Genomic DNA, 12,075 nt, shown 5'->3' with positions numbered 1-12,075 from the left:
CCCGGAGCGCGGAATGTGGCTCGGTCCTCGCCCCCGAGCCTGAGCCCAGCTTCCTCCCCCCTCCCATCCCGGGCTGCGGGGGTGCGCGGGTCGAGGCGCTGGGGGGCTCGGTGCATTTCAGCATCCGCGCCCCTTTGGGCTTTGCAGGGGAACGAGCATCTCAGCAGCGTTTTCACTCCCGGCCCGGGGTGAGCGCGCTGGGGGCCGGCGGAGGACAGCTGTGGGGTGGGGATGCGGAGGGGAGCTCGGGAAGCCGGGGTCCTCGGGGCCAGGGCCGCGGAGCGGGGTAGCGCTCGCTGTTCTGTGCAAAGGTGAACAACAAAGGACATTAATGTTGACTGATGAATACAGGAGTCTCCCTTCCTTTCCCTCCTCCCGTTCAGGCTGATCACAGTTCCCGTTTTTGTTGTTTGATTTCAGCTGGGTTCCCCCCCCCCCCCCCCCTTGACAGTTAACTCCTTTTAGGGTTGTGGCTATTAAGAAGCCAGGCTCTTCTACAAGCCTGCAGCGGCCAAATGCAATTATAACCCCTCGGAAGGTTTAACAGGGCGAAAGCATTTTGGATTTTACCAACGATCTTTATTTCCTATGATGCCAGGTCCTGCTGACTGGTGTACTTTTTAAAAAGAAAGGAAAAAAAAAAATTGGGTCCAGAGCTAGTGATTTAGACAATGTATAGGTATCTGCTTATGGTCTAAATTAATTTGCCTGTTATTTAAAAAATCTGGAAAGGCTTTCCAGGGAATCAGAGTCATAGGGGATTTTCTTTTTTTCTTTTCTTTTCTTTTTTTTTTCTTTTTTTAACTTCGCATGGGGATAGGACTTTGGAGTCCCCTGAAAGGACTGTATGAGGAACCAGTCATTCCCATATTTTCATTAGCTTTCATTCTGATTGTCACCGTTCTGCAAGACAATAGTTTGCCCTAGATCCACCTTTGGGAAGGGGTTCCAGCTTTCCCTCTCTTTAAACTGTGTGTGTGTGTGTGTGTGGCTTTGCCAGGCACTATACTGGCAAAGAGTAGATGTTGGTGGTTATTATTTTCCTGCTGATACCATCCCCTCAACCTCCTTTTGGAGCAGATTAACCCTTACTAGGAAACTATATTGCCTTTGCTGAAATGGTGAGGAACTGGAGCATCCCCCCCGCCCCCGGTCGGTCACTCACTGGGTTTAACACTCACTGCAAGAGGCACAGATCCATCCAGCAACACTGTCCCGCTTGGAGTCGATCCCAGATGTTGCTTTCTTCCAAGTGTTAAATTATACAGATTATGGATGGGATTTATTTTCTTGATTCCTTTACGTGCCAGGTCACAGCTGGGTGCTGGTATTGATTAGTTTTTCTCTCGCCTTTCTTTATAAGCCTTGGGCAGAGGCTTAAAACACACTCTGGGATTTCCTGGAATGGCAAACCGGATATTATCGGTCAAGTGTTTTGGGCTGCAGCAGACACCTTGCTTTTGGGTGGTTATGATCTGGTTGCAGAGTAGAGGGAGGTGGAAGGGTGAGTACAGCATTGGGAAAAGGAGGTTGAGATGAGGACAGAAGGGTCTGCTCATTTATACAATATCACACATACAGGGATGTTAATCTTTTATTATTAATTTTTGAGCATTTGGCTTATGGAATGCTTAGTTATTTTTTAGAATCCATCTGTTAGGCGTGTGCATTTGTGTGTGTGTCTGTGTGGTGAAAATTTTGCTAGGATACTTAAGTGTGGACTTCATTTCTCACCATGGAGAGCACTATTTGTAGCTGTCTATACTTGCAAGTTGTTTTTGTTTTTTTTTTTTAACCTTGGTTAGTACATGTGCTTTTCGCATCTAGTTTTCATAAATACTGAAGAAGAGATACTTTATGGGCAAAAATGTTTGGTTGTTATCGGGTGTAGTAGTAATTCACTTCCTCATTCTTCGACATAAATTAGTCTTTGTAACTTTGGAATAACAAGTTTTAGTGCAAATTGTATATTTTTCCAATGATACTTCTTACCCACCATCGATTATACATGAGATGATTATGTGTTTTTATTTATATATATGTGTGTATATAAACGTTTCAATTTGAAACAACATTGTTAATATGGATAAACTTACTTAAATTTCATACCTGTACTAAGATGTATCAGAGATAGAAATACCTTTTCAAATCTGACATGTGGGCACTCTCTTCTCCGTCCAATTGATGGATGGTCTTAAAAACAATGGATACTTATAACCCTAAGAGTTCTGGTTCTAGAGAATTAGAACGCATAGTGATAAAGCTGTAGTCCTGAGGGATAGGGGACCTTGTCTCTTTAAAAATATATTAGTAGGCACAATGATAGACATATTTTATCTTGGGAAATTCTGGTTAGCTCTTGGTCCTAGGCTAGACATAGCTGCTAGCTGTGTGACCTTAGGTAATTCACTTAGCCTTTCCGAGTACCAGTCTTTTAGACAAATGGTATCCAAGGTCCTTCCCAGTATAAATTCTTGAGAGCTCTTCCAAACAAATGTGTCCTTTGGTTAGAAAAATATCTCCATGGTGTAGAGATTGTTATAAGAAGAGACTTTTGTTGTGACACATCCCATATGGTTTTTAACTAAGATCAAAGGTAAGCAAAAGTGAGCTGGCAGACTGCCAGAACCCAGGTGAGAGTTCATTTTTCAATCTGTTTGATACTCTCTCTCTAGTAGGAACTCCATGGGCAGTGACCAAAGCTTTCTTGATAGCCTCCTCACAAATTTCCTTATGATCACTCTGGTTCCTGCGTGCTCTCATCAGCCATACCTCCCTTCCCCTCCCATGGAGGGTTGGGGATTCATCACAGAGAAAGTTACTTTATGACCATTGCAGATACATTTCTGTATTTATTTGTTCAGTATCCATTTATGCACCAGTTTCTCAGGTGAGCCAGCTTGTTTTACTGAGCTGCAAACTGCACCTCTCAACCCCAGCCAGATGTTTAACATGTGTGAGCCTGGTTAAGCTTGGAGGAAGATTATGTGCTGGATTGATAAGTGCAAAAAATTCATGAGCCTGACAAGAAATAAAACTCAAAACAAGCTGATCTGAAGGTTACAACTGTCATTTTAAAAATGAAGTATTTAGTACTTGTATCACTGAGTCCTCAAAACTATTCCTGTCCTGCATTTCTCTTGAAGTGGTCTGAACTCATTCAAGTAGGAATCCCATTCCTACTAAAGCTCCCTCTATTTTAGGGGAAGAAGTACCTTCTCTTGTTATACAGGATCTTTAGGATATCTTTTCCTTTAAAAAAGTGTGCTTTAATGGTAGCTTGTGTGGGAGTGTTACGAGCGAGCGTACCTGTCCTCTTAGCTGCTGTCAGTTTCTTAGCTACTAGTGTCTTAAAATGTTTCCTATTTGTGGTACCATGATGTGTCCAGATAACATGTATAGATAAATAATGATGTGCTGCCTGAAATTGTGGCATTTAGAGCCTGGCACCGATTGTACACTTTAAATGGGAAGCAAAGAGGATGAAGTACCAGTACTTCTCTAGGCGAAGTACCAGTGAAGGGCTGTGCAGACAGCAGGATGGCAGCTGATGTTCTTGAGCTGGCCTCCTGTGGGAATAGCCTATAAACATGTTTCCCTCTTTTGGCCGTTCTACTAAGTGAGGATTCTTTCACGAGGCCCTAGAAACACAGAGATGCTATGCTGCCTTTCCTCTTTAGTTCCTCCCCTCCCCACCCCAGAGGCAGTATGATAGGCACTGTGAAGGAGATTATACAAATTGTGAGAAGCTTTAGGCTTTCCTGTCTCCAGCTCTACTCTTAGGAGACTGTATTTTCAGAATTATCTTTGATTCAGGATGTCCAAATTTCTAGCATAGTGATTTTATGCTGTGAGCATATATGACAGGGAAACATTATACTCTAAGGAAATCCAACCAAGATGCTGTAACCATAACCTATTGATACATGTTTTATAGTTGGAAAAAACATTGTGAAGTTATTTTATTTTGGTATACTCTCTGAAATGGAACAATAAGTTCCATTTAAGGGATATGGAAGGAACTTTATAGAGATTAAGTGACTTACTCTATGTCAGTGGCTGTTAATCTTGTTTAGGAAGAACATTGAATAGAAAATAAATTTATCCTATTAATCCATAATATCATTCATAATAGGAAATACATTTACTTTTGTCTTTTGATGTATATACACAAATACCATCAGCACCAGCCCACGCATAGAGTATAACGATATTTGCTCTGTGTGATATTCTATTCTTTATTAAATTAAAAAAAAAAAAAAGCAAAGCTCATTGCTAACTTGATGACTCCTTAATGCATCCTGACCCACAGTTTGAAAAACACTTCTCTAGATACTACATTCATAATATAGGAAGGGCTGGAACTCAACTCTTGTTGGGTTTCTAGTCAGGTTCATTTATGACATTGGTTTTGTTTTGTTTTTTAACAGTCAGATATTTGTGCTTATTTTTGACTTAGAATTTAGTAACCATGCTTTTTTTCCTTTAGTGTTGTCAAAATCTGCCTTATTATTGTACTATTTCTTATTAAAGATGAAACAACTATCCAAAGCCATCACATGCATTGTATAAGTTGTCTCTTCAAGTTCATGTGTGTCTTCCAACTAGGATCTTCTTGACAAAGACCGATATGGACTACTTAGTGACTGATTTTGGATGTTTTCTACGTAATTTCTTTTGAGAATGATTTCTGACCACTATAACAAGAATAACTATAGTAAATCTACTGAGCAGTATTGTCAGTTTTAGGATTACCACCTATCATTATTTTCTGCCTTTTCTCATATTGCTTGCTGATTATTAGAAGAACAAGGCAGATGGTATAACTTGTTTTTGTGTTTTTTTAAGGCACCTTAATGCCTTAATTTGTTTTGTTTTTATTTTTTTTAAGAGAGAGAGGGAGAGAATCTTAAGCAGGCTCCATGCTCAGTGCAGAGTCTAACATGGGGTTCAATCCCACTCTCTGAGATCACAACTGGAGCGGAAATCAAGAGTCAGCCTCTTAACCACCTGAGCCACCAGTCAACTATGCCTGAAACTGTAGATGGTACAGCATATAGAGAAGATGCAGTTAATGCGTAGATGAGAATAATTCTTTTGTTACAATATGGGAATTATCAGCACGTTCTTTCTTAAAAACTTTTGTTGGAAATATGGGCAGTATGAAACTTTAAAGCACACATATTATTGCTGCTACTGGAAGAGGAAACTGGCTTAAAAATGAGAAAGAGAGATTATTGCAGTAGATGACTTGAGAGAGTAGTACTGGAACCAGTTTAGCAGTCTTTGCAAGGTGAAAAACCAGATGGATCTGAGATGGTTAGAAAATGGGAAACAACGGGGCTTAATATTGGATGTGGGGAGTTGGGAAAGGAAGAAGTTTAGGATGTCTCCCTGGTTTCTGGCTGCAACAATGGGTAAACATAGGCAATGGGTAAACATGTAGGCATGGTAAACATGTAGGCAGGGCAGGTTTATGGTGTAAGATTAAGAGTTTCTTTTGGCCACCTACAGTTTTCCATACCTATCAAATGTTCAGGCGGCAGTAGCTGGTAGGTAGTCAGCCTGAAGCAAAGGAGGGAGGCTCTGAAGTAAAGAGTATAGTTAGAGTTTTTAGGTTTATGTATGACGATTGAAGTGGTTGACCTAGATAAGACTTTATTCATTGTATTGACTTTGATTACGTAGTCTGCTTGTTCATTCTAAATTTTAAGGTGACAGGTCCTAAATTTCCAAAGAGCAGTCATCTTGGAGCACTTTATTAATATGGGTGCAGGGTACTCTAAAGGAAGAAATATTACCTGTCTAGGCAGACTTGGTAGTAAACTAAATTTTATGGTCTTTTCTTGCTTCCCGTTAGTGCCTTGTCTGGCTAAGGCATCAGTTACCTCTATTTCTGTGACAGTTCTCTCTCAAGCAAATATCTCATGCCAGATTATGCATGTTTGTGGGATTTCACCAACAGGATGTTGAAAAACAGAATGAACAAATATTTCGATAAACAAGATTTATACATCCCTCAAACAGCATTTAAGTGTATTTACATATCCAAAAATGGGAAAATGCTCAGATATCCAAAGCAATATATTAATACATACAGATTGTGTGTGTCTGTGTGTGTGGGGGGGTAAATATATAATACCTCTTAGGAACCACAAGGTCAAATTTAGAACTCTTAAAGTTATACCACTGCACTTCTGAAAAACATGTCATTTGAAGTAAGGGATTCCAGCTTAAGATGGCATTGGGCTCTCTTCCCCTAATGTAGCCTGTTGTAACTTCCCACTGAAATATCAAGAAATGCACATAAAGAGGCAAACATTGATAATATTAAAAATAAAGTCTGACAGAAGGCCTATTGCCAAGACTTGGGAGTAATTTCCCTCAGGCAGATGGAATTGGATTAAGAAAACCAATTGGTGGTTTCTCCCTGCTTTCTTTCCTTAAGCAGAGCAGCATTAGTGACCTGGGCAGGAAGACCACTATCTCTCCCCATGTCTCCAGCTTAGATGTCAGGTCAATACTTGGAACGTGGAGTGTTTCCTTTACTGCCCGAGGCATCTCTGGTCCTTCTCATTCCACCCCATCTTTGTATTTCCATTGAGGGATAACCACTTCCAGAAACAACTGGGATGGGAAGGGGGTGGGTGGGTAGCAAGGAGTCTATGAAAAATGCCCCTCTGTCTTTGAGAAGTGCTCTGTGGTCTTCATAAGAAAAGTGATTTCATGGGTGCCCTTGAAGTGCTGCAGTAACAAAGCATGATGGATATTGTAGTTTTGCCTGCAGTCTCTTGGTGACAGAGAAAGAGGCAGTGGGATAAAAGATGATCTCATCTGAATTGCCAAAAACCATGGCACATGGAACATGATGGCTTATAGCTGGGAACTTGACTCAGAGTTGTGCACATCCACCGGATTTCCAAGGAAGGCCTGTAAGGAGGACTCAACACATACTTTCATTTTCAGCCATGTTCAAAGCACTGCAGGGAGGTTCGAGAACCAGGCTGCCTCAGTCACTGATCACATTTGTGTCCCTACGGAAGGAGGAAAGCAACTAAATCTGGAAACAGGCATCTGTCACTTAGTAATAAACTAAAACATGACTGCTTCTCAGCTGGGGAGGAAGAAGGGAAAGCATGACATTTGTATGGGGAGGCTGTTGGAAATTGCCAGTACATATGTGTATTATCCACCTCAATTCATGTCCTGGGTAAGTGTGCCAGAAAGAGAAGCTTGGCAGGAGGGAGGTTGGTGGTGATTCTTTGGTTTATGACATTAGCAAGTCTTCCCCTTGGTGAATTGAATAACCATTCCTCCCTCAAGTTGTGAACCATTTTCATAAACCAAGCAATTTGTTTATTTTTTAGAAGAGTATTAATTGGACAGTAACCTAAAAATATCTCCTTGATATCTTTAAGCAGAAATGTAGAGATTGGTTGTGAAGATTGAGGAAAAAAAAAAAAAAAAGAAAGGTAGAGATTGGGTTCTATGTCTTTTTCTTTTCTCCAAAATAAAATATCTTGTCTGTCACTGGTGACCATAGGTGAACACGTTCGGTAACATGGGCATGGTTGTATGTGAGGCAACTAAAAATAGCTCTCATCTGGGTCCTGGGGAGAGGAGAGCGAGCCTGTTGGTCATTTTCCTGAGGTGTCCAAAATTGGTTCAACAGTCTGTTGGTAGTGGAGCTTCTTTGCTAGCAGGTGTAAGAGGTTACCTGGGCTCTCAAAGAAACAGGAAAATCCAAACACGAATTGGTAGTTTTAGAAAGAATGAAGGTAGAAGAAATTGCTGAGATTTTTCTCTAGAAATCTGGGTAATAAACACTGAAAAAAAAGATAGGAATATTCCTACAAAATTACACACATAGTAAAAGTGTGCTGTTTCTTCAATTTGCCTTTTTAAAGGAGAGTTATATGTGTATTAATTGCACTCTACATTTCACTGTAATACTCCCAGCTGTAATTTATAGAAATTGATTCAGACAACCAGATATTTTCAGTCCTGGCCCCATGTTAGAAGGGGGAACATTTGGTATAAGTTATGTTAGAAATACAATGATGAGTGTTGAAATGGGAAAGTGCTTAAGAGAAGTGAAGAACTGGGATACAAAAGCACATGTTGCTGTGTTGCTGTAACCAGTTGTTTCAGTTGAGAAGTGGCATTGTTTGTTTTGACTTTGTACTTTTAATAATTTACAAAATTAACATGAATTTCTGTTATAATCAGAAATAACAATCTACAGTCTTTTATAAGCTGACCATTATTTCCTGTATAGAGTTTCCTCTCAGGATTAGAGGTGAGACTGGTGGAAGTTGAGTCTGGAATGCCTGAATGTACTTGTCATTTATGTCCAGGAAGTACTCTGTTCCAGAGTTTCAAAGTGCCTTTCCCCGTCTTGATTACCTGTGATGTTGCTGCCCTGTTGGTTCTTCCTCAGCCACAGTGAATCTGTGCTTTCAGATGGCCTTGAGGTAGAAGCCTTTGAAAAAGAGCCCTAATCCTTCTTTGAAAAAGAGCTTCAGAGGAATTCACCGAAGATAAAAATGCTGTTCTCTCCATGACGTATTCATTTAGAGAACGGATGTTGGTGTCACTGCCCACTTGCCCTTGTTCTGTGATCTCAGTCCTGTGAGGCAGTGGGCCCTGGGATAATTTATGCGACAGAAATTCGTCGACACAGAGAGTCCACAACTGGCAGATTTGAGTTGGCAATCAGAGGAATAATTGCATATTGGTGGACGTTAGGGACTGAATGTTTATGTCCCCACCCATGCACCCGAATTCGTGTATGGAAGCTCCTCCCCCCAGCATGGCTGTATCTGGAGTAAGGAGGTAAGAAAGACTAAACGAGGCCCCAAGAGTGGGGCCCTGATTGGATAGGATTAGTGTTCCCTTGAGAAACCCTAGAGAGTTTGCTCGCTGTCTGCACACACGTGTACCTGAGGGGGCCATGTGAGGCCACAGTGAGACACAGCCATCCCCAAGCCAGGAAGAGGTCTCTAACCAGAAACCAATCCCGCCTGCCCCTGTTCTTGGACTGCTAAGCCTCCAGAACAGTGTGAAAATAAATCCCTGTCACTTAAACCACCTGTGGTGTTCTGATGGCAGCCCAAGCTAACAGGATGGATTTGAACAGTTTTGGGTACTGGGAAGAGGGACAAAATAAATAGAAGCTGAATCCTGGACCTCAGCGTGATAGATGCAATCAGTGTAGATCCTTGCCGTGGCTGAGATCTCACTCCCCTGGTCCACACTCGGAAGCACAGACTCAGTTGAGTCAGCCTGATGGTGATTATCCTCTCCAGGCATATGCATGTTTGAATAATGGCATTTTTGCAAAGTTGCTCACATTGTTTTAAGGCATCAAATCACTTCCGGTGCCTGCAAAGCCTCCAACTAGAAAGCCATCCAGAGAAGTAAGGTCTTGAGGTGCTTTAAGTCTTCCCGCTACAATTATTTATAAAGAGCCTGAAGTGATAGTTTTGACATTTAGGTTAGCGTTTAAAACAGGTAGATGCAGTTTTATCATATGGCAATTTGGTTGGCGACATCACTTCGGTGTCCTTTGTTTTTGAAAGGCCTGAGTGTTGAATGCCAGGTCTCTGAGAAGAATAAAGCAATATTTGGGGAAATTTTTTGTCCTCCCATTCTCTATCCTTAAATATGTTTTTCCTGATGGCTGGTAGCACATCCCTCTAAGAATTTACTTGCTACGTATTTTGTTTTCCTCAGTGGTGACTATACAGGCATTTCCTGTGACACATTAATGGAAAATCTTACATTGGATGATTATTTATTGAGTATGCCTACTACGTATAAGACAATATGCTAGCTTGGTGGGGCGTACAAGGAGATACAGATCTGGATCCATGAACAAGTGAGAAAGTGAGCCACGTATCCTATTTTTTTTTATCTCCTTTAATTTATACATTTATTCAAGGTAGTTATCTATTTTTTAAAAATTCAGTAAGGCAGTGCATAAACAGAAATCAGTGTGAAGGTTAAGACAGTTATTTCCCCTCAAGCTTTAAAATGAAGATAAGGACTTGGGATGGTGATATTATTCACTTGTGAGCCTGAGGAAACAACCCTGAGGAGGGAGTGTCTCATATCCTGGAAAACTGAGAACTTGTACAAAAGAATAGAAGTTTCATTTTAAGATACTCTGCATAGAAGTGAGTCACCAGCTGCTAGGATTGTCCAATATAAACACCTGAGCGGTGTTGTACTTTAAATAGCTGGAAAACCTTTTTCCTCTTCCTACTAAGCATTTTCCATGTTCCACCCACCACATCCCCCCGCCCCCCCCCATCCCGCAGCGCATTCCTATCACCTCACCAACATCAAATACCTTAGAAAATGGAAAATGATTTGCCTTTTTTTTTTTTTCCTTTGGTAGTTTCCTTCTAAAATTGGACAGAGGAAGAAAGATGGACTCAGTATTTCTTACTCTCCCTTCAAGAGAATTTTGGAGCGATAAATAAAAACCATAGTAGTTTAAATTACAGAAAACTTAGAGTAGGTGAACAGAGAAGAAACTAACTTTAAGATGAATGCTTGTGTGTCTGTGCCTGTGTGATTGGTCCATGCGGACACACTAAAGCCTAATGGCAAATCGAGAGAGGTGAGTGGTTTGTTCCAGGTGACCCAGCTGTAAGTGGCGGAGCTGAGATTTGGACACATTGTCCAAGCCCAAAGCTGTAGGCCTGTTGTGACACCTACCACATTCCTCTGTGCACGTAAGCCCGGGTCTGGAGGCCTAGCCCCCGGCTTTGGGGTTCCATGGACGGTGATGAAGAAATTGGTCATCATTCTTTACTTTTTTTTTTTTTTTTTAAGATTTTAGTTATTTATTCATGAGAGGCAGAAAGAGAGAGAGAGAGAGAGAGAGAGAGAGAGAGAGGGAGAAGCAGGTTCTATACAGGGAGCCCGATGTGGGACTCTATCCCAGGTCTCCAGGATCATGCCCTGGACCGAAGGCAGCGCTAAACCCCTGAGCCACCTGGGCTGCCCTCTTTACTTTTTAAATAACTGCTGGTATTAATCCAGAAGTGTGTGCAGTTAAGTACAGGTATCCTTTGCTTTGCCAAAGTTCACCTTACACCACTTCCCTTTTATGACAGACCTGTATTAGTACTTGTTTTTGCCACCTGAAAGAAATCCAAAGAGGATTGTTGCTTTTATGAAAAAAAGGCAAAAAGTGAAAATTGCACTTAGCATTTGTTTTGCAGAGAGCTGTTAGGGCGGCAGTGCCCACCCCCTGGCTGCAAGAGTGGTGCCACCAAGCACTTCCCCCGGGAACTCAGCATCAAGCCACTGTAGCTCTGAACTGTGTCTGTGAGCTTCTGTGCTTTATCTCCACTTATTTCATGCATCCTTTAGCAAGATGTGTCCTAACGTATCAGAAAAGCCTGAGAGAGGTTATTTTTTGAGTCTGGGAATGCTCACAAATTGTTCCATGTAAATTAATGGCCATTGCTTCTTTGTCTTCTGCTAGTTCTGCTTATGAAGGTTTTCATAGGAACGCCCTACTTTCGGACAGCAGGGGAAGCCTGTACTCACACTGTCTTTTTGCTCCAACATTAGTCTCTGGTGGTGGTGGCCAGCCCCACTGTGTGCTGCCTGCCTGTGGGTGGGGGTTGTGATAGAGCACAGTGGTGCCCAGGGGGTCACTGGAGGGATCAGGAGTTGAAGATGGTGCCAGAAGGGTGTGGGGAAGAGGGAGGGGGGTGAGAGGCAAGGATGAGACCATGCTCTGTGACCAGAAGGGAACAGAAGTATGTATCCATGCATGAGAGTGGACCTTAGCCAAGCCTGACCAGGAACATGGAGGAGCCCTGGAGTAAAAATCTCAAGTTCTCAGTGACCAGGGGTTTGTGTCTGGGAGACTGGAAGGAGGAGAGGTAGAAAGGTGGGAGTGTCAGCATTGATTTTAGGAACCAGGGAAGCCCTAATTTGTGAAGCTCTAGCTCTGATGCTGGAAGCCCTGGCTTTGCATGGACCCAGGCGTCTCACTCCCGTCTGTGCTCGGGGCAGCCTCACTGTGCAGAGCCACTGAGCTAGGCCTTCAGC

General features: G+C 42.0%; 1 protein-coding gene across 6 annotated transcripts in view; it reads left to right on the top strand.

The window, feature by feature from the left end:
• DOCK4 (dedicator of cytokinesis 4) overlaps window positions 1-12,075 on the top strand; it is a 407,219-nt gene that overhangs the window by 857 nt on the left and 394,287 nt on the right. The gene's annotated exons all lie outside the window — the stretch shown is intronic.

Source organism: Vulpes vulpes, chromosome 7 (genome assembly GCF_048418805.1).
Source record: "Vulpes vulpes isolate BD-2025 chromosome 7, VulVul3, whole genome shotgun sequence".
NCBI classification, from domain to species: Eukaryota; Metazoa; Chordata; class Mammalia; order Carnivora; family Canidae; genus Vulpes; species Vulpes vulpes.
This window is presented reverse-complemented; position numbering and strand designations above follow the sequence as displayed.